This window comes from Panthera onca, chromosome C2, assembly GCF_046562875.1.
Source record: "Panthera onca isolate mPanOnc1 chromosome C2, mPanOnc1 haplotype 2, whole genome shotgun sequence".
NCBI lineage: Eukaryota > Metazoa > Chordata > Mammalia > Carnivora > Felidae > Panthera > Panthera onca.
This window is the reverse complement of record NC_138347.1, coordinates 128,470,463-128,491,534: the sequence shown is the minus strand read 5'-3', so window position 1 is coordinate 128,491,534 and position 21,072 is coordinate 128,470,463. Positions and strand designations below refer to the sequence as shown.

The 21,072-nt window shown below is 43.1% G+C and overlaps 1 protein-coding gene and 1 pseudogene across 1 annotated transcript in view; both read right to left on the bottom strand.

Annotated features, from left to right (window-relative positions):
- Window positions 1–21,072, bottom strand: part of AMOTL2 (angiomotin like 2) — a 278,572-nt gene that overhangs the window by 77,293 nt on the left and 180,207 nt on the right. The window lies entirely within an intron of this gene.
- LOC132683113 (large ribosomal subunit protein eL8 pseudogene) lies at window positions 2,086–2,873 on the bottom strand (annotated as a pseudogene).

Below are 21,072 nucleotides of genomic sequence, written 5' to 3'. Positions count from 1 at the left end.
AGCTAAGAGAGTTCCCATGTAACTTTTAACCAGTTTTCTCTAATGTTAACTCATTACATAGCCACAGCACTTTTGTCAAAACTAAGAAATTAACGTAGGTGTAATACTATGCACTAAGCTACAGATTTTATTTGGATTTCCCTAATTTTTTCACCAATATCCTTTTGTCTGTTCCAAGTATCCAATCCAGGCCACTACATGCATTTAAGCATGTCTCCTTAAAATCCTCCAATCTGTGACTATGATCTTGTCAGCTTTTAAGAATGCTGGCCAGGTATATTGTAGAATGTCTCAACTAGTAATATTTTTAAAAAGAAAAACAAAATTAGAGGATTAGTTTAGCTTTGGAAAAATTGCACAAGGTGTATGAATGAGGTCTCTGTGTTGTGAGTGACAGAAAATTCACCCTGAATTGTCCTCTCAAACAGGGAATTTTTTGGCTCATGTAACTAAAAAGGCCAAGGGCGTATGTGCCTTAAGAATGACATTCATCTCCAATTTTACCTGTTTCTTGGCTTGGTTCTTCTCTCTTCTGAATATTCAGGTCATTCTCAGCTATGTACTCACCACATAGTTACAAGATGGCTTCTAGCAGCCCACATGGCTATATCCATCCAGTGTGTGTGTGTGTGTGTGTGTGTGTGTGTGTGTGTGTGTGTGTGGTAAGAGGTATTCACCTCTGCTCCATGTTCACAACTAAGAAGATAATCAGTTTTCTGCTTCTGATGTGAGGATGTGTTGCACAGAGTTGTGGCCACTGTATTGTGATCATGAAGGGAGCAGGCTGACAGCTGAGGAGGACAAAAGAACCTTAAAGATAGATAAGAACCTGGGTTCTGGGTGATTTTATTTAGTTGTGGAATTAATCAGCTGTGGGTCTGGATTGGTTATATGAAATAATAAATTCCCTTGCTGCTTAAACTTCTGTTAGTTGAGTTTCATTTTACTTGCAACTGAAAGCATCCCAAATGATACAATGATATTGCAGGTTTCCTTGTTGGATACAGGATATTACCTGGATACAGATTTGCTTGTTGGGCTTCTCTATTTGACAGCATAATACAAATTGGAACCCAACGTTTTTTGGCTTGTAGTTTTCATTAGAATTATTGTTGAAAAGCCCAGCTTCACCTGGGCATTTTGACAAAAACAGAAGTGATACTCATCAGCTCACATAATATAGAGCATTTGAGTAATATTTCCAATATTTCTGGTTGCTTCTTCCCATGAAGGCTAGAAGCAAACCATAGGGACAGGGCAGGGAGGGGGCAGGAAGGGGTTTGCGGGGTGCACCTCACTCAGAGCATATCCAGTACAGAGGCTTCTGCTCATCCAGTGGGCACAGTCTGGAGTTGGTCAGAGAGGGACGCCTTGCCTGGGGAACACTTTCTCATGACAAACATTTGGGCACCTGGGCTGAGATGATCTTGTCTAAGGCCTTTCAACTCAGGCTAGCACTGTGTGATATAATGCTGTGGAGATCACCATGCCCACAGCGGGGGCCCTTTCTCTCAGTGTAATAATCACTGAAGTACTGAGCACCTGAGTAATGAAAGTTGTTTTTAACTTTTTTTAAATGTTTATTTATATTTGAGAGAGACAGAATATGAGTGGGGGAGGGGCAGAGGGAGATGGAGACAGCATCCAAAGGAGACGCCTGTCTCTGAGCTGTCAGCACAGATCTTGACACAGGGCTCGAACTCACAAGTCATGAGGTCATGACCTGAGCTGAATTTGGACATTCAACGGACTGAACCACCCAGGTGCCCCAATAAAGGTTTTTTAATAAAGATTTTTTATAAAAGGATAAAAGGTATTTTTTAATAAAAGGTTAAAAGTGATTTTTAAAAAGGTTTAAAGAGGTCTTTAAAAATCACTAAAATTAAAAAAAAAAAAGAGTGTAATTATTACCGAAAACACCAGCCCATGGTTTCTCATTGAAGACTAATGTTTTCAAGGGCTAAAGGAATAACAATTTGGAAATGCATTAGCTTCTCCCATCGTTATGCCCTATGCCTTCACTTTTTTTTTTTTTAAAGAGAACTTGTAATTACTTTAATGTACAGAAAACTCAACAGCATCCACTTACCCTAGTTTGGAAGCCAGTTCTTTGGCCTTTGTCTTTTCCAACTTGGCAATGCAAGCCACCAACTTTGGACTCAGGGCATTGCCTCCCCAGTGACAATGGATCTCATCATATCTGTCATTGTCATGGGTCCTGATGGCTTCTACCAGCTTAGCTCCTTTGTCTTCCAAGTTAACTTGTGTGAAGGTGAGAGTGGTGCAGGTCTTACTGTGGACCAGATGCCCCAGCCTGGCCTCCCTCTTGATGATGCAGGAGGAAACCCCATCTTACGACATAGGGCAGCCAAGAAGACAACCCCAGCTCAGTGGGATCCACAGCACATGTGATCACTACCAGCTGAGCCTTCTTGTTTTCCACTAAGGTGGTGACAGTATTAGCCCCAGCTTGAAGGACAGGTGGCCTCTTAATGGGGACATCCCCTTTGCTGGCAGCTTTCTTCTCAGCCTGGGCCAATGATCTCTGCTTCTTCTTTTGCTTTGTCTTGCTGTCTGTGGGCCAGCTTCAGCAGTTGAGTAGCTGTTTGGTGATCCAAGGCCTGGGTGGACTGGTTAATCACGGGAGGCACTTTTACACATTTATAGAGAACAGCCTTTCGCCGCTACAGCCCAACGTAATGGGGCCATTTGACCTAGTGGGTGAGGTCCCTTTTGGGCTGGATATCCTGTCCGATGCCAAAATTCTTGGGCTTTTTCTCAAATGGGATTGACAGCTTCTTGGCGTCCTGCTTCTTCACCACAGCAGGGGCCAGGGCCACCTTCTTCCCCTTAGCTTTTTTTCTTTTTGGCATCTTTGGTGGCTGGAGGAGAGAGCTATACTCACTTCTTTTAAAGAAGTATATGATGTATATGAATAGTTTTTGCTTGTCCCTCTAGCTTTTTAAAATGAAAACGGTTTGGGGGCACCTGGGTGGCTCAGTTGGTTAAGCGTCCGACTCTTGGTTTTGGCTCAGGTTATGATCTTGCTGTTCCTGGGATCAAGCCCACATTGGGCTCTATGCTGACAGTGCGGAGCCTGCTCCAGATTCTCTATCTCCCTCTCTCTCTGTCCCTCCTGCATGCATTCTCTCTCTCTTTCTCTCTCTCTCTCTCTCAAAATAAATGAGTAAAAACAGATAAAAAATAAAATTTCTAAAAAAATTTTTAAAAATATGGGTGCGTGGGTGGTTCAGTTGGTTAAGCGTCCGACTTTGGCTTAGGTCATGATCTCACGGTTCCTGGGTTTGAGGCCTGCATCCGGCTCTGTGCTGACAGCTCAGAGTCTGGAGCCTGCTTCAGATTCTCTGTCTCCCTCTCTCTCTGCCTCTCCCCTGCTCACGCTCTATGTCTATCTCTTAAAAAATGAATAAAAGTTAAAAAAATTTTTTTTAAATAAAATGAAAACAGTTTTACTCCTTCCCTCCCACACACACTTTCTCACGAGGAGATACATACTTACATGAATACTCTCAGACGTCGTGTGGATCCACATATTTTGGGCATGTATATAAAGCCATTTATAGGGATTTAATCCTTGAATCATAAACAGAAGATTCTCATTAGGAATGAGCAGTGGCCTCTTTAAGCTTGCATAGTGCTTATAGTATTTGAAGATGGAAAACTCTCAACGTTTTATAGGAGGCTTATAGATTCACAGTGGACTCTGCATTTTAATATTAAAAACTTAGAAATGGTAGTAAGTCCAAGAGGCAGTAATAATCTGATACGATAGCAGTGCTGTATTCAGGGCTTGGCATAGAGTAAGTTGTCAAAAACATTTGCTGAGAAAAAAATGACACTTTCTCTCCCATTTTTAATGACTGAAAAAGAGAAATAGAGGTTTTCAGGGTAAAAAGTGACAAAGCAGAGCTTTCGGGAAAATCAGTGACTTCAGGATAAAATAGTAGGTATTCCCAGATCGTTAAGCACTGAAGCAATTTTTAAGTTACTCTGTAAACTTCAACAGGGCTGTGGACAGCCTCATGCAGATTTGTTATCTTTCAGTGAATGAAATTTCTTTTTTAGTGTCAAACTGGCTCTGTTTCGTGAGCCCATTTTCTGGGACTGTAGGTGTTTTCAGCAACCCACACAAAGCCCTCAAGGGCCTGGGCACTCACTCCACTGCTGAGGCTTCCACTTTCTCCTCTTTTCTCTTCTTGCTCTCAAATTAGTGTGACTGAAACCCTATCTTTATGTGGGTCAGGGCTTCCTTTTTCCTTAAAATGTCTTTTTTTTTTTCACTTTAAAAACAAACAAACAAAACCACTCTTCTATTTCCAGAAATTCTTTGCACTTCTTTATTTCCTGTTGGCTTATTCAGAGGCATTTTTTGCTAATGAAGTTTCAAGATGATTTCTTGAAACTGTTATAAAGTTATGTAACTTTGCTGATTTAAAACTATCTTCTTTGCTAAATTCTTAACTGTTGAGTCTCTTTCTCTTTTCAGAGCAAAGTCTCCTTTTTTTTGTTTTTTTCTCGATCTGAATTAGAATTTCTTTATTTTTTATTTTTTTTAATTTACATCCAAATTAGCATATAGTGCAACACTGATTTCAGGAGGAGATTCCTTAGTGCCCCTTACCCATTTAGCCCATCCCCCCTCTCACAACCCCTCCTGTAACCCTCTGTTTGCTCTCCATATTTGAGTCTCTTCTGTTTTGTCCCACTACCTGTTTTTATATTATTTTTGTTTCCCTTCCCTTATGTTCATCTGTTTTGTCTCTTAAAGTCCTCATATGAGTGAAGTCATATGATTTTTGTCTTTCTCTGACTAATTTCACTTAGCATAATACCCTCCAGTTCCATCCACATGGTTGCAAATGGCGAGATTTCATTCTTTTTGATTGCCGAGTAATACTCCATTGTATATATAAACCTCATCTTCTTTATCCATTCATCCATCAATGGACACTTGGGTTCTTTCCAATACTTTGGCTATTGTTGATAGTGCTGCTATAAATATGGGGGTGCATGTGTCCCTTCGAGACAGCACACCTGTATCCCGTGGATAAATGCCTAGTAGTGCAATTGCTGGGTCGTGGGGTAGTTCTATTTTTAGTTTTTTGAGGAACCTCCATACTGTTTTCCAGAGTGGCTGCACCAGCTTGCATTCCCACCAACAATGCAAAAGAGATGAGCAGAGGCTCCTTCTTAACTAATGATGATAATAACAGCAAAACTTAAGTGGATTTTGCACTGTATGGATCTCGGTTTCTCAGGATGTCAATCCGTTAGGCATATTCCCCACCCTACTCGTCCCTGTACCCCCGAGTCTGATCCCAGATTTAATAATCCTCTGTTCTGCAACAATTGTTATTACCTCCTGTTTTAATCCTGCTGATTCATACCGTTTCGCCAAAACCTACCTGTGGACTCCGAGGGTCTACTATGGGCTTGTTTGGGGGCTCCCGGGACATGCTGTCAAGAAAAGAACCTTGTACTGGATGTGGGGCCCAGTGCCTGATTCTGCCTTGGTTTCCCCATCTGCAAAGCATGGAGCCTGGAGTGGATGTCTATGGTTCCTTTAGTCCCAGGCCCTGATCTGCCCAAGGCATGAGGCCAGCCATTCTATTTTTAAACACCTCAGAGAAGAAAATTCTAGAGTCCATGGTTCTTTAATTTTTCAGTCCAGTAATTGTAAAAAATTTCTTCCTTCCATCATAGAAATCTTTTCCCATTCAATCAAGGCCTGCTTCTGCAGCTACATGGTTAAGTGGCATTTGCACACCAATAGACGTAGGAGGGTTTCCTAGTCTTCTTCACAAATGCAGAATACAATTATTCATTTGTTTCCAGAATAAAGATTACAGGTACAATGGCATGGTGCAAGGAAGATGGGCTTGGGCTGGGGCAGAAAGCCCCTCTGTTTCTGGGAGATCTTGGCTCTCAGAATTTCATTTCCCCATCCGTGAGGTGGGGATCTGGCCATCCTGGCCGCAGGGCTGTTTTGAGGATGCATGGAGAGGATGCACCCAAATAAATCCCCACAGGAGGTGGCTATCCTCAAGGTATGGGATTATGCTGGAGTGAAGTCAGGGATCTGGCTGTGCACCGAGACCCCTCAGGAGCGGCTTTCACCCCACGGAGTCTTTGGTGGAATGCGGTGGGTTATAAACAAATGGAAAGAATAAAGTGGAAATAGAGCCTCCCAGAGAATCTGGCTCCCTGTGACTCAGTTGGGGGACTGCGCAGGGAGCCATTTATTTGGAACACTGTGGCTCCCTCCTGTGCCTTCCTCAATCCCGGGTTAAAAACAAAAGAAAACAAAAAAACAAAACAAAACAAAAAAACTTTCCCGAACTTTCCCATTCCTCTATGGCTTGGCTGCGAACTCTGAAATTCCATCCCGTATTTGTTGTCACCCGCGGGCCCGTTTCCATGGTTACCCAGATTCCAGGCGCTGGCCCAGGGCCCACCACAACCCATCCCTCAAAGTCTCCTTGGCTGAGGAGAAACATTCCTTCTCACTGCGCACTCCGTCCCTCCGCAGCCCTGTCGCAGCCCCGTTCCTGTGTGATGTGCATGTTCCAGTGTTCTAGGTGGTTCTGTTCAGCATTGGTTTGGGGGTAAGCGCAACATAACAATTTGCTCCGTGTCTCTTTTTCCTCATTTAAGCTGAGGAATCACTTTCTTGTACCAAACATTATACCCTTGGCAAACTCTCCAGATGGTTCTCATTAAAATTCCAGTTCCTTTTTTTGCAATTCCTTTTTTCCCCATTCTCCTCACACTGTTAGGTCAAAAATAAACACCAGGATGAGGACTGAATGGGAGGTCTTGAGTATAGCAGCTCAAATGAATGGAATCTTTTCAGAGCCCCCTGGTGTGGGCAAGAAGGAGCCCCCAGGTCCCCTTCTTACCAATGGCCACTTCCCCTTTCATGGGGCTTCATAAATATGCACTGGCGTGTGTGGGGGTATGTATTTGATATTAAAGGTGCCCTTGGCCATGAGCTCTGCAGGCCTCTAGAGAGCCAGCTAGGTCCCGGCTCCCCAGCAAGTCCTGGCCCTGACTGTGCCTGCGGAGGGTCTGGGCAGAGGCCTGCTGTCAATCCCAGTTCATGCACATGGAGGCCTCTGAAGGTTACTCAGGACAGTGTCTTCAAGAGTGAGGCACTCTTGCTCTAAGAAGTCAGTGGGAAGGATCGCCAATGCTGTTTTGCTTTTTAGCAGCTGTGCAAGGCACAGGCTTTGCCCCCACCTCTGAAAAAAATCTGCTTGCACAGAAAAAGCATGTGGGGGTCCAAGGACATGTATTTGATGTTTTTATTTCCAACTTTATATTATGAAAAAAGTTTCAAATCATGGAAAAGTTGAAAGAAGAGTGCAATGAATACCCATATCACTTCACCTAGATTCAGTGCATTACATTTTGTCATATTTGCTTTCTCCCTTTCTAGATAAATAGATGATAGGTGGATAGCTGGCAGATCAATCAATCTCTATATATCTTTTGCTTAGGCATTTGAAAGTTGGAAGCTTGCCCCTACAGTGTTTTATAACCTCTTAATTTATGTATTAATATAATTACATAATATATGACATTCTAATAGAATACATTCCTACTGTAAATTATTCAGACATTCAAATAGTGTAGATAGGAGGCACAAGTCCTGCCCAAGTCCCTCCTCCACCTGCGTCCCCCACCCCACAGAGTAGCTTGGTTTGTGTCCTTCTGACCTTTGGCTGTGTTTATACAGATATATGCATGTTTAAATAGAAACACATTTTGTTATATGTATTTTTAAACATAAATGAGATCATACTATACGTGCTGTTTTGCCATTTATTTTTCACTTGGAAGTATGTCTGGGATCTTTCCACATTAGTGCTTGGAGCCCAGCCTCATTCTTTAACTGCTGCAAAGCGTTCCAAAGAATGGCTGTGCAATAATTTTCTTAACTGTTCCCTCTTAATGGACAATCCAGCTAGTTGTTATTGTCTTTCCATTACTCACAATGATGCAGTTAATATCTGTGGAAAATGTGTTTTTGAGGACATGTAGCAGTACAGCTCTTCAGCCGATGCCTAGATGGCTGATGCCCCAGCTGGGTTAGATATGATGCTCACTTTATATTTGTGTAGATTCTGCCAAACTGCTCTTCAGAATGGTTGCAACAACATACACAAGCTCCAAAATAGAGCCCATTTCCCCTTACCCTCAGCAACACTGAATTTTATCTTTGTTTTTTGTTTTTTGTTTTTATTTTTGAGAGAGAGAGAGACAGAGTGTGAGAAGGGGAGGGGTAGAAAGAGAGGGAGACATAATCCAAAGCAAGGATCCAGACTCTGAGTTGTCAGCAGAGAGCCTGATGCGGGGCTTGAACCCACGAACTGTGAGATCATGACCTGACTGAAGTTGGATGCCTAACAAACTGAGCCACCCAGGTGCCCCTATCCAACTTTATAATCATTCACATTCTTTTTTTTTTTTAATTGTTAACGTTTATTTATTTTTGAAGTGGGGGGCAGAGAATGAGGGAGACACAGAATCTGAAGCAGGCTCCAGGCTCTGAGCTGTCAGCAGAGCCTGATGTGGGGCTCAAAATCACGATCTGTGAGATCATGACCTGAGCAGAAGTCAGATGCTTGACTGAGCCATCCAGACACCCCTATAATCATTCACATTCTGATCAATGAGAAATCATTTCACTGTGGGTTTAGTTTGCATTTCTTTGATTTTTAATAAGTCTGACCATTGTGTCAGAGTTCAGCTGCAGATGACAGCAGCCAGTCTGCTTAGTTTATGTAGAAAATCAGTAGAAAGAGAGTACGGGAACTGCTTGATTTAAAATATGGAATCAGATGCTTACAGTTTGTGAGATCAGATGAAAAAGTAGGACTGACCCCCAGAACTCCAGCTCAGAACCAACCTGCCAGAGGAGCCTCTACTTCTGCCATGACCAGGAAACTGGGATTCGGGAGGCTGTGCCCCAACTGCCGATTTGGTAATCTGGAAGCCTGGAGGCCTCAGACATACCTGGTATCCAGGACCACGCTGCCTCAGCTGTATTGTGGATACCTTACATCCTGTCCACAGTATCTATGGAGCTGGAGACTACATCTAGACAGTGAGATTGCTGCTCTGTTGATGCAGGGAAAAAAAAAGCAAACCAAGCAAAAAATAAGCACCTCCCTTAACCCCAAGTGTCACGAGAGTCAGTCTCTTGAGGGTATCTATGGCCAGGGGAAGCCTGATTACATTTAGAAGCTCAGCTCTAAGGGAGCCTGGGAATTGTAGGCATTAGCTTTTTAGGCTCCAGCATGCAGCAAGCTACAAGGTAGTAGGCATGGAGTTGAGTGAATCAATCTGAAATATTGGCCATAATCCTATTTTCATGTTTCATATCTTTTTTTTTCTGCGAATTGCCTGGTTATACCTAGTGCCCGTTTGTCATTTGGGGTTATCTTTTTCTCATTAATTTATACAAAGCCTAAGCTTGGTAGGCTATCTGGAAAAGAATCTTTTGTCTGTTATGTATGTTAAAACCAGCTTCTACTCTTTTACCTTTTTTGTTATGTAGAAATCTTGAGCTTCTCTATTTTGTACTTTATGGTTCTTCGGTTTTTACTTAGGAAGGCCTCCCCTGCCTCAAGTTTCCTAAAGTATTTAACCACATTTCCTCCTAACATCTTTAAAATTTTTTTAGGTTTAATTCTTTAAACCATCTTGAATATGTGGTTTGAGGTAGGGATCTATCTTAGTTTTGTTTTTGTTTACCCAGATTGTCCCAGCATAATTTGTTGAATAAATTTTTATCATACTTTAAATCTGGAGAACTTTGTAAAATATAGAATGAGCTCTTAGCTTTCTCTGATGCAGAACAAGGCAGTGTAAAGCTTTGAAAAAATTGACTTGTTATCATTTCACATTTTAGTTCTCTTTAAAAATAGGGGGTTGGCATTTCTAAAGCACAGATATGACAAGATCATTCCTCTGGTCAAAAACCTGATTGTGTCTCCTTTTCCTTGGGACCAAGGTCTAATCTCTGTTAAGAGGCTCTCGGTTCAGCAACCCCTATGGGCCTTTCCAGTATGTTTTCCCTGCTTCTTCCCTAGAAGGGAGGTCATATGATTTGATTTGGCCAAGAAAAACAGAAAACATGTGTAGATATCTTTGTCAGCACTTTCTTTGTGACACTGTAATAATTTCTTTATGATACTTCTCTTACTTACTGGTATTTCTCAATGTGATCACCATCAGTATCACAATTCTTTATTGCAATATATTTAACAGCCCTGGCCAACATACCACTAAATGCAGCAGTGTTCTCTGACACCCACTTCCCCATCATCCCGGTCATCGTGACTGCCAAGAAAACTCCCACCTGTTTCCAAACATACCAGCTCTACTCTCAGTGAGAAGGAAGGAAGAGAGGGAAAAAAACACTGGGATTGAAACAGAAATGACAGGATATCATTACCAAAAGGCCCTTTGCCAACTTTGCCTCTCATCTCTAGATGTCTAAATCTAGACTTTCAAAAGCTATCTTTTCCATAAAGCTTTACTAAATCCCCATAGCTCTAGATTATTCCTTTTCCTTTTTTAAAAATGTAATCCCTACCTAATGGGGGAGCTCAAACTCACAACCCCAAGATCAAGAGTCGAATGCTTCACTGACTGAGTCAGCCAGGAGCCCTGGTTATTCCTCTTCTGATTCCCCTCTTCCAAGGCATTTTTTCTATATCTATTTATCCATCCATCCATCCATCCATCCATCCATCTATCCAGTAGGTATTTAGTGAGCACTTATAGTGCACTAGGCACACTGACCACTTTTCTTCTTAGATTATTGCCCTTGGCATAAGTGTTTTATCTGGTCTACTATGTTGTAATCTCAGGTAGACTCCCACATCTGATCCACCTTGGCATCTCCTAGAGTGCTTTGCATAGAGCTGGCGCTCCTGCGGAATGTCAGCAGAATGAAAGTTACTGAATGCTGATGCAGGTTTTAACACACACCCGAGATGTACATTCAAAATCAGTGAGAATATTTTTTAAACAATGCTATTCTGATGTTCAAAGTATCTACATTATTAGTTTTTAAAAATTACCCATAATCTCACCACTTTTTCAGGAAGTAATGTTAGATATGACAGTTTCCTTCTTGGTCAGTCTGACCTTGTCCTTAGACACAATGACTGCCAATAATTGGCTGCCTTTCCTTCCAGACTTTAAAAAACATGTTTATGCAAATTCACATACAGATGTGCCCACATGCACATGTATTATATTTAAATTAGCATTAAGGGGTTGCATGAAACACGAGTTTGAGCCTCAGTTAAAAATTTACAGAGTAAATAAATTATGATATCTAACTTAACTATATATCGTTTTATAACTACACCGCAGTTTTGAGTACACTGTACTTATTTCACTCCCAACCCCTGGGATATAGGCTCAGAAAGGCTGCCACACAGGCTTCTGGTCACACGGTCAGTAAGTGGTGGAGCTAGAACTTGAATCTAGACCTTCTGCCTCCTAAGTCACTGCTGTTCCTACCATGCAAAAATTTTAATTCCCGAGGACTATTTTGGGAATGATTATTTACACAATAAAATTATTCTTTGCTTGACTTCAGAGTATCAATGTAGAATTCCTTTGAAATGCTTAAATGTTTTATTTTATTGAAAACCCACAATAGCTAATGTTTTCCAAGTGCTTACCATATGCCAGAAACTGTTCTGAGTGCTTTACTTGTGTTGGCTCATTTGGTACCCCAATAAGCCTATCATGCGAGCAGTATTGTCAACCCTATCTCTGATCCAAAAGCAGGCTCAGAAAGGTAAATGACTTGTTTGGGAACAAGTAGCTGGTGCATGCTATGCTGGGTTCTGAACCTATATTTTTCTGCCTCCAAAGTCTGTACTTTTAGCTGTTATATTTTGCAGCAGCCTGTATATGGTTTCCTTACACGTCATTTCAAGTAAGTAACTTATGTAAAATACACAAGGTGCAAGCCTGACATGTGTTCTACTTTAAAGGTATTTGTAGCATGAAAGAAGTCTAACGTGGAGGAAGATGTTTAGATAAGTGCTTAAATAAGAGCAAAAAAGCAAGAAGGAGAGGAAAGACACATGCACAGAGGAGTCTTGCCTGCTTGGTTGACTGAGAGAAAGCGGGAAACTGGGTGAGATGAGAGGCAGGTAGCAGTCCTTGGGCTCTGTGACCCAGACTGGGCTCATTTTTCTTGTGTATAACTGGAGCCACTGCTCCCTGTCCTCCTGGGCCGAGAACTCAGATTCGTGAGCGCCTCATCTCCCAGAGGACGGCCCTGGGTGAGCAGGAGCTGTGAGTGGAGGGGAAGGAGTAACTCTTAGCATCCACACAGCCCTGAGAGCTGAGAGCCAGAGAAGATGGGAGGAGAGCAGGGGGGAACACAAGAGCCAGAAAGATGGGACTGGAGAGAAGGGCCTCCCCAGGACAGCCCATGTTCCCATCTGTCTGGGCTGAGCTGGGGGAGGCCATATGGGGTCCTAGCTGATGATAGGAGTTAGGGCATCCCCACTGGCAGAGAAGCAGGGATGCTGCCTCCTCTCTTTTCCTCAAGAAGTCCCTCATAGTTAGATGGTGTGCCAGTGAGAGTGAGTACCAGTCCGCGTGCTTGGTGGTAGGGGCAGGGAGACTGCTTGAGACTAAGAGGACAGGGCAGGAAGCATGGGCAGAGATGCCAAGAGAGTGGAAGCAAGATCACGGAGTGGGTGGAGGAAAACCCCCTTTGCCCTTGGGTGGTGGCCCCAGGATAAAGGGGATCTGAGTCATCAGGGAAGGCATGGAGTAACTGGGATGGGTTTATACATCAACCACCCTCACTTCCTTTGGAGTCACTTGGTTGTTTTCAAATTCTCCACCCTTTGCCAGCTCCTGCCTCCCCTCATCATATCCAGTGTGTGTTGTGTGTGTGTATGTGTGCAACTGGCTCTAGGTAAGAATAAAATTAGCAAAACAAACCCCCAGGAAATTGTGCCTATTTTTGACCTATAAAAACAGCTTTTTAAAAAAGTTTATTTATTTTGAGAGAGGGTGGAGGGGCAGAGAGAGAGAGAGAGAGACAGAGACAGAGAGAATCCTAAGCAGGCTCTGTGCTGTCAGCATAGAGCCCAACATGGGACTCGATGTCACAAACTGTGAGATTATGACCCGAGCCAAAACCAAGAGTCAGCTGCTTAACCAACTGAGCCACCTAGGGTGCCCCCAAAACAGATTTTTTTTTGGTATGGTTCAACACAATAAGGTAAACTGAAATAAAAACCCAGGCAGAAGCCCTTCATGAACTCGTGTGTTGACCATTGTTCTCAGCTCTGTAATTGTGCTCTCATATCTTATTTCAGTCAGGGGCTCTATTCTGAGACAGCTAGGACAATGGAGTGTAAGTTCATATAGTATTTGGCCAAAAGCCAGATGAGATTTAGGCACAGACATGCCCTGGGATTGGGTGATAACCTTGCTTCAAGTTCTCTCAACTGTGTACAAAGCCTTTCTTATTGTACTTTGTACTGCTTCTTTATCTACCCTCTTACTCCATGGGTAGGATGGCAACAATGACAGAGGACTCAGTCAAGCTCAGGAAACAATTTCAGCAATAGGTCTATAGGTTTTCATGAGGAACAGGAACAGCTTTCAGGATGCCTGGAGGTCTGCCCCAGCTTTTCTCCCATTGCTTCTCCTGGATGAGCCTACTTTTCTGATAGCCCGAAGGCACACAGTTGGTTTCTTGAATTCCCATTTCCAATGTGAGGGCATTTTCTGGCTCCAGTTGGTCACTGTCCAACATGGAACCCCTATAGATGGCTGCCATAGTTTTAAGGACCATCATTGTCATTTATGGGGCCCCTTGTTCAATAATTGTTAAGAATCTCAAGACAGCCTCAACAGGCTGTTCTGAGTGTGAGCCCTGTGTTGCCACATGGGCTGTATGTCCATGACCTGGGTCCTGGTTGGCCAAGGTGCAGAGGCCAAGGCCACAAGATGTGAAGTCTCCTCAAGAGACCATCCAGTTGCCTTTCCATGCCAGCCACTTCCCCCCTTCCACTACTTTCTATAGGAGCTCACTGACAGGGTGTGGCACGACAAGGAACTGGGGAACAGATTTAACTGTGCATAAAACATGGCCAAATCAGGACAGGAACTTTGGAAAACAGTTTTTCTAGAGCCTAATGTATCATTCTAGAATGATGCCTAAATTCTCCAAATAATTTAACACAGAGAGCTGGGAAATAGCTTAATGAAAGTCCCCAGGCCTGACTATAAGTATGGGTTGGGGCCACAGGCTGGCACAATCCCTGATTCTGGCTACCTGTTTCTGTAATCAAAGTTCTGAACTGCCCTCACCTTCCGTGTGCCCTTATTTGGCTCCCCACAAAGCACAAGTGAGGAGCCCACTAAGTGAGCTGCCCAGTCCCAGGGTGGCCGCCCAGAATCCGAAGGGATTCACACAAACCCCTGCCCAGCATGCTGGGCAACCAAGACCTGCAGAACCACTTCCAAGCAAAACACCACATTTATGCAGTGTCTTCAGCCTGTTTTACCAAGACCTGCCTGCGATTCAGACTTTCTCAAAAGAATTGTGCGCCCCCTGCTGGGAAAATAGCACTGACATTAAGCTGTTCACTATGGTCGCCCCAAATCTGAAAGCACACCTTTAGGGAATTAACCTCGTATAAACCCGGAAACAACAGTATGACTCATAGTGATAAAGTCGTGAGTTATAGGAGTTATATAGGGGTGTGGCAATAAGTTGAATTTTTTAATGTTTTATGGCTCCTGGGTCCCTCACAATTTTTTTTTTTATTTCCATTATAGAAACAAGGTAAACATTTTGAAGTTCTAAGTGTCCCAATAGGATTTCCTGCCTATTTCAGAGAGGACTGGTCACAGAAGATTTCACAGGAGAGGCCACATGGTCCAGGGAGAGGACATGGGTTTGGAGATCAGCCAGCCTAGGTTGCAATTCATTTGCTACTCAAGTGGCTTCAACTTGAGACAAGTTGTTCAGTTTTGAGTTGCCATCTCATGATCATGAGTACAATAATATTCACCTTCAAAAGTGGATGTGAGGGCTAGAGATCTTGTGCCTGAAGCACTCAGAAGTGCTCAGTTTAACTGTGGCTGTCGTTGATTGTTACTCTATTGTTAAGAAGTGGGTCTAAGTGGGCTTCAAAGGATGGGCAGCTCCTGGACACAGATACTACCTTCCCAGGGGGTGGAGGCTGCATCTGGAGCCCTGTGTCTGGTTCAGAGGATTCACCCCTGGGTCATGATGCCAGTGCTCACACTGGGCACTCTAGTCTCTTTTGAACCCCACAACCATGCTTGGGGTGCTGGTGTCATGAAATACACCTTTCACTGGGCCCATCTGGACAGTTCTCCCTCTAAGAGATAACCCTGGTCTAATACCACCTCCACCTTGTTAGCTCAAGCCACTGTCATCTCGCTCTCAAGCCAATGCAAAGCTCTTCTGTCATTCCACCTGTGTTCTCACCTGCTCAAATCCAGAGTAAGTTCTTTTTTTTCTTTTCAAAGTTTTATTTAAATTCTAGTTAGTTAACATGTAGTGCAATATTAGCTTCAGGAGTAGACTTCAGTGATCCACCACTTTCATACAACACCCAGTGCTCATAACAAGTGCCCTCCTGAGCACCCATCACCCATCTAGCCCTTCTCCCACCACCTCCCTCCGTCAACTCTCTGTTCTCTGTATTTAAGAGTCTCTTGTTCTTTGTTTCCCTCTCTCTTCTCCCCCCCCCCCCATATGTTCATGTTTTGTTTCTTAAAATCCACAGATGAGTGAAATCATATGGTATTTGTCTTTCTTTGATGCATTTCTCTTAGCATAATACACTCTAGCTCCACCCACATGGTTGCAAATGGAAAGATATCATTCCTTTTAGTTACTGGGTAGTATTCCATTGTATATATATACCGCATCTTTATCCATTCATCAGTCGATGGACATTTGGTCTCTTTCCATACTTTGGCTATTGTTGACAATGCTGCTGTAAACATCAGGGGGCACATACCTCTTTGAATCAGTATTTTTGTATCCTTTGGGTAAATACTTAGTAGTGTAGTTGCTGTATCTAAGGCTAAGACTTATAAGACTTGTAAGTCTAAGACTTAGCCTTAGTAGTTCTATTTTCAGTTTTTTGAGGAACCTCCACAATTTTTTCCAGAGTGGCTGCACCAATTTGCATTGCCACCAGCAGTGCAAAAGTGTTCTCCTTTCTCCGCATCCTTGCCAACATCTGTTGTTTCCTGTGTTGTTAATTTTAGCCACTCTGACAGGTGTGAGGTGGTATCTCATTGTGGTTTTGATTTGTGTTTTCCTGATGATGAGTAATGTTGAGTATCTTTTCATGTGTCTGTTTGCCATCTGGATGTCTTCTTTGGAAAAGTGTCTATTCATGTCTTCTGCCCATTTCTTGACTGGATTATTTGTTTTTTGGGTGTTGAGTTTGATAAGTTCTTTATAGATTTTGGATATTAACCCTTTATCAGATATATCATTTGGAAACTATTCTCCCATTCTGTCAGTTGCCTTTTAGTTTTATTGTTTCCTTTGCTGTGCAAAAGCTTTTTATCTTGATGAGGTCTCAATAGTTCATTTTTGCTTTTGTTTCCCTTGCCTCCGGAGACATGTGTAGTAACAAGTTGCTGCGGTCGAGGTCAAAGAGGTTGCTGCCTGTGTTCTCTAAGATTTTGATGGTTTCCTGTTTCACATTTAGGTCTTTCATCCATTTTGAATTTATTATTGTGTATGGCATAAGAAATTGGCCTAGTTTCATTCTTCTGCATGTTGCTGTCCAGTGTTCCCAGCAACATGCAGAAGAGCAAAGAAGGAGACTTTCTTTTTTCCATTGGATATTCTTTCCTGCTTTGTCAAAGACTAGCTGACCATATAGTTGTGGGTCCATTTCTGGGTTTTCTATTCTGTTCCATTGATCTATGCGTCTGTTTTTGTGCCAATGCCATACTGTATTGATCACTAAAGCTTTATAATGTAGTTTGAAATCTGGAATTGTGATGCCTCCAGTTTTGGTTTCCTTTTTCAGGATTGCTTTGACTATTTGGGGTCTTTTCTGGTCCATTACAAATGTTAGGGTTGTTTGTTTTAGCTCTGTGAAAAATGCTGGTGGTATTTTGATGGGGATTGCATTAAATGTGTAGATTGCTTTTGGTAGGATAGACATTTTAACAATGTTTGTTCTTCCAATCCATGAGCCTGGAGTTCTTTTCCATTTTTTTGTGTCTTCTTCAATTTCTTTCATAATTTTCCTATAGTTTTCAGGGTACAGATCTTTTACTGCTTTGGTTAGGTTTATTCCTAGGTATTTTATTGTTTTTGGTGAAATTGTAAATGGGGTCAATTCCTTGATTTCTTTTTCTGCTGATTTGTTTTTAGTGTGTAGAAATGCAACAGATTTCTGTGCTGATTTTGTATCCTCAGTTTTGCTGAATTCCTGTATTCTAGCAATTTTTTGGTGGAGTCTTTCAGGTTTTCTCCTGAAATTGGCAAATAGTGAATGCTTGCCAATTAGGATGTCTTTTATTTCTTTGTGTTGTCTGATTGCTAAGGCTAAGACTTCCAGAACTGTGTTAAATAGTAATGGTGAGAGTGGCCTTCCCTGTCTTGTTCCTGCCTGTAGGGGAAAGGCTCTCAGTTTTTCCCTATTGAGAATGATATCAGCTGTGGGCCTTTCGTATATGGCCTTTATGATGTTGAGGTATGTTCCATCTATCCCTACTTTGTTGAGGGTCAAACCTAGAGTAACTTCTATTTGACAAAATAAGATGTAAGTGAGGCTGCTCTCCCAGCCCTTCCCCCAGCTTACCTGCCAGCCTTGATTGTTTTTTTGTTTTGTTTTGTTTGTTTTTTTTTGTTTTTTTTTTTGTTTTCAATATATGAAATTTATTGTCAAATTGGTTTCCATACAACACCCAGCGCTCATCCCAAAAGGTGCCCTCCTCAGTACCCATCACCCACCCCCCCTCCCTCCCTCCCACCCCCCATCAACCCTCAGTTTGTTCTGTTTTTATTTATTTATTTAAAAAAAATTTTTTTTAACGTTTATTTTTGAGACAGAGAGAGAGACAGAGCATGAACGGGGGAGGGGCAGAGAGAGAGGGAGACACGGAATCGGAAGCAGGCTCCAGGCTCTGGGCCATCAGCCCAGAGCCTGACGCGGGGCTCAAACTCACGGACCGCGAGATTGTGACCTGAGCTGAAGTCGGACGCTTAACCGACTGAGCCACCCAGGTGCCCCTGTTCTCAGGTTTTAAGAGTCTCTTATGCTTTGGTTCTCTCCCACTCTAACCTCTTTTTTTTTTCCTTCCCCTCCCCCATGGGTTTCTGTTAAGTTTCTCAGGATCCACATAAGAGTGAAAACATATGGTATCTGTCTTTCTCTGTATCTGCCAGCCTTGATTGTAATGCCAGTCTCGCCTTTGGGCTTTATGCAATTCACTCTCCCTGCCATAGCTCCTCATCCCTCAAATTCCACCCCCCGTCCTACTCTTTCCCACCCTTCAGGTCTTGGCTCTAAACTCAAGGTGGGTACACTAATCGCACACTTTCTTATTTTCTCCAGAGCAAATTGAGTCTTTTTGGTCTCATTCTGCTGTGCTACAGCAGAAATTACATCTGTGGTCACTAGGGTGTCCTTGTTTCCTTTTAAGGTCTCACAAGCATTTGGGATGTTCATGAATGACCTCAAAAGTGGGTGAGGACCTCTACTCTTAAGCCCATCTGGGTCACTGCTGCTATCCTCATAGCCAATTTTGAGGGGCCCTGGAAGGAGGTGGCTCCAGTGCTTGGGGTTTTGCCTAGGCTGGAAGACACCTCAAAACAATGAACCTCTGAAGTTCATCTCACTGGGTCCAACCAGTGACTGGGGCACAGCCTTCCTCCACTACTCTTGAGAGGCTCCTCCTCCCCCTCTCCCCTGCATCCGAAACTAGGGGTAGGGTTGTTTTTGAACACACCTGTCCTCTGTTTGAAACAGGAAGCACAAAGCAACCACTTACTTGGAGTAGGAAAAATTCATAAACAAAATTAATATTTGAAGTTACGTGCTATAAAAGCTACTTGTCACAATGTCACACTGTGATTATCTAATCTAAGTCAGGTCCCCCCAGTCCCACTCTCTATACCCTGTAGTAGTTGCTATTGGGGCCCAGATCCCCTTTCCCTGGTCTGTCTGTGCACCCATTCTCTGACTACTTGCTCTGTGTTGGATGCCAAGAGCTCATGGCAGCATGTACTCTGGAGAGCCTCGTCCCCCGGCAACGCCTGGGTTATGCCCTCCCTGGGGGATGGTGGGAGGGGCAAGACCAATGACTGCACACTGCCCATTGAATACAAAGGCCCAGCCCCTTGCCTCAAAGTGGGAAAACTCTTGGTGACATCACATTGCATAGCACCTGTGGAAACTGGCTGAGGCTAGACTTAAGTGTGAGGCTGTATCTTTGCTCAGCTTTTTCCTCTGCTCTATCCTGTTTCCCTCATGAGCCCCTCCTGATATCACAACCTCAGTAGATCCCCTATACAAGAAACTGTGCTTCAGGCTTTGCTTCTAGGTACCCAGCCTAAGTGACATCCTTTTCTCCCTTCCTAGCATGTCACAATTTAAAAGCATAGATTTGTAGAACTCTTGGTTTAATGCTTGTTTCCCCCAGTAAAAAAGGCAGGAGCCATACTTTTGTTCACTGCTGTATTCCCAGCACCACGTGAGGTCCCTTTTACAGAAGAGACAATGCACTGATTTGAACTGGAAAGCCACACGAACATAGCCTCTCAGGCCTTGCTCTGCAGACTTTCCTTTTTTTTTTTTTTAATTTTTTAATGCTTATTTATTATTTTTGAGGCAGAGACAGAGCATGAGCAGGGGAGGGGCAGAGAGAGAGGGAGACACAGAATCCGAAGCAGGCTCCAGGCTCTGAGCTGTCAGTAGAGTCCAGTGGGGGCTTGAATTCACGGACTGTGAGATCATGACCTGAGCTTAACCAACTGAGCCACCCAGGCACTCCCAGACTTTCCTGTTCAGGTGTTCTGGTACATTTGCTTGAAAAGCCAACCTACAGCAGCCACCTAGCATCTCTTGTGGCCATCTTCCTCAAGCCAGTCCTGGATAGGCAGATTCCAGAGTCGCAGGTGACAATCCGATGGGCTCTGGATTGGTCACCTAACTCCACACAATGACCTGTAGTTCTGGCACCACATCACAGATCAAACTTGGCAGACAGCTCTCAGGTGAGGGTAGAGGTCAAGCAGATAAATCAACAGCTCTCTATTTTACAGGCATCACAATCTGATTCAATGGAAATCAAGACAGCTTTCTTGTTTTACTGGCCTACCAGTATTCCCGGGAAAAGCTGGATTCCTATGAACATCCGCGGGGTTCCTAGATGGCAGTGTCTTCGGTATCACATACCTCAAGTAAAGTCATAGTATAACCCTTTTAATTAGAATCTGGAAGAACTGTGGCAGTCTAAGTACTTCCAAGTTTTTGAAAAACTTTTAGTATAAATTTTTTCTAAACATTATAATTCTCTTTTCTATGGGGTTGTCTTTCATTATTGATGGACCGATGACTTGGGGTCTTTATTCTGAGATGAAAGACTTCTAGGCAAGACACTGATGCACAGGGAATTAGCCTGGATGTATTTCAGTTACAGGAGAGTTGCTACAACTGTTTCTGATGGAAACTCTAGAGCCATTTCTGACATATTTCTTCCTAAAAGCTAGGTAAACAGAAAGACCCCATAAAAAAAGATGAGAGACTTTTTTTAAAACATTTATTTGTTTTTGAGAGACAGAGTGTAAGTGGGTGAGTGGCAGACAGAGACACATAGAATCCAAAGCAGGCTCTGGCTCTAAGCCATCAGCACAGAGCCCAGTGTGGGGCTTGAACCCATGAACTGTGAGATCATGACCTGTGCTGAAGTTGGACGTTTAACCAAGTGGGCCACCCAGGTGCCCCTAGTGTTTCTAGTTTTTTAAAGAGGGATACAGAA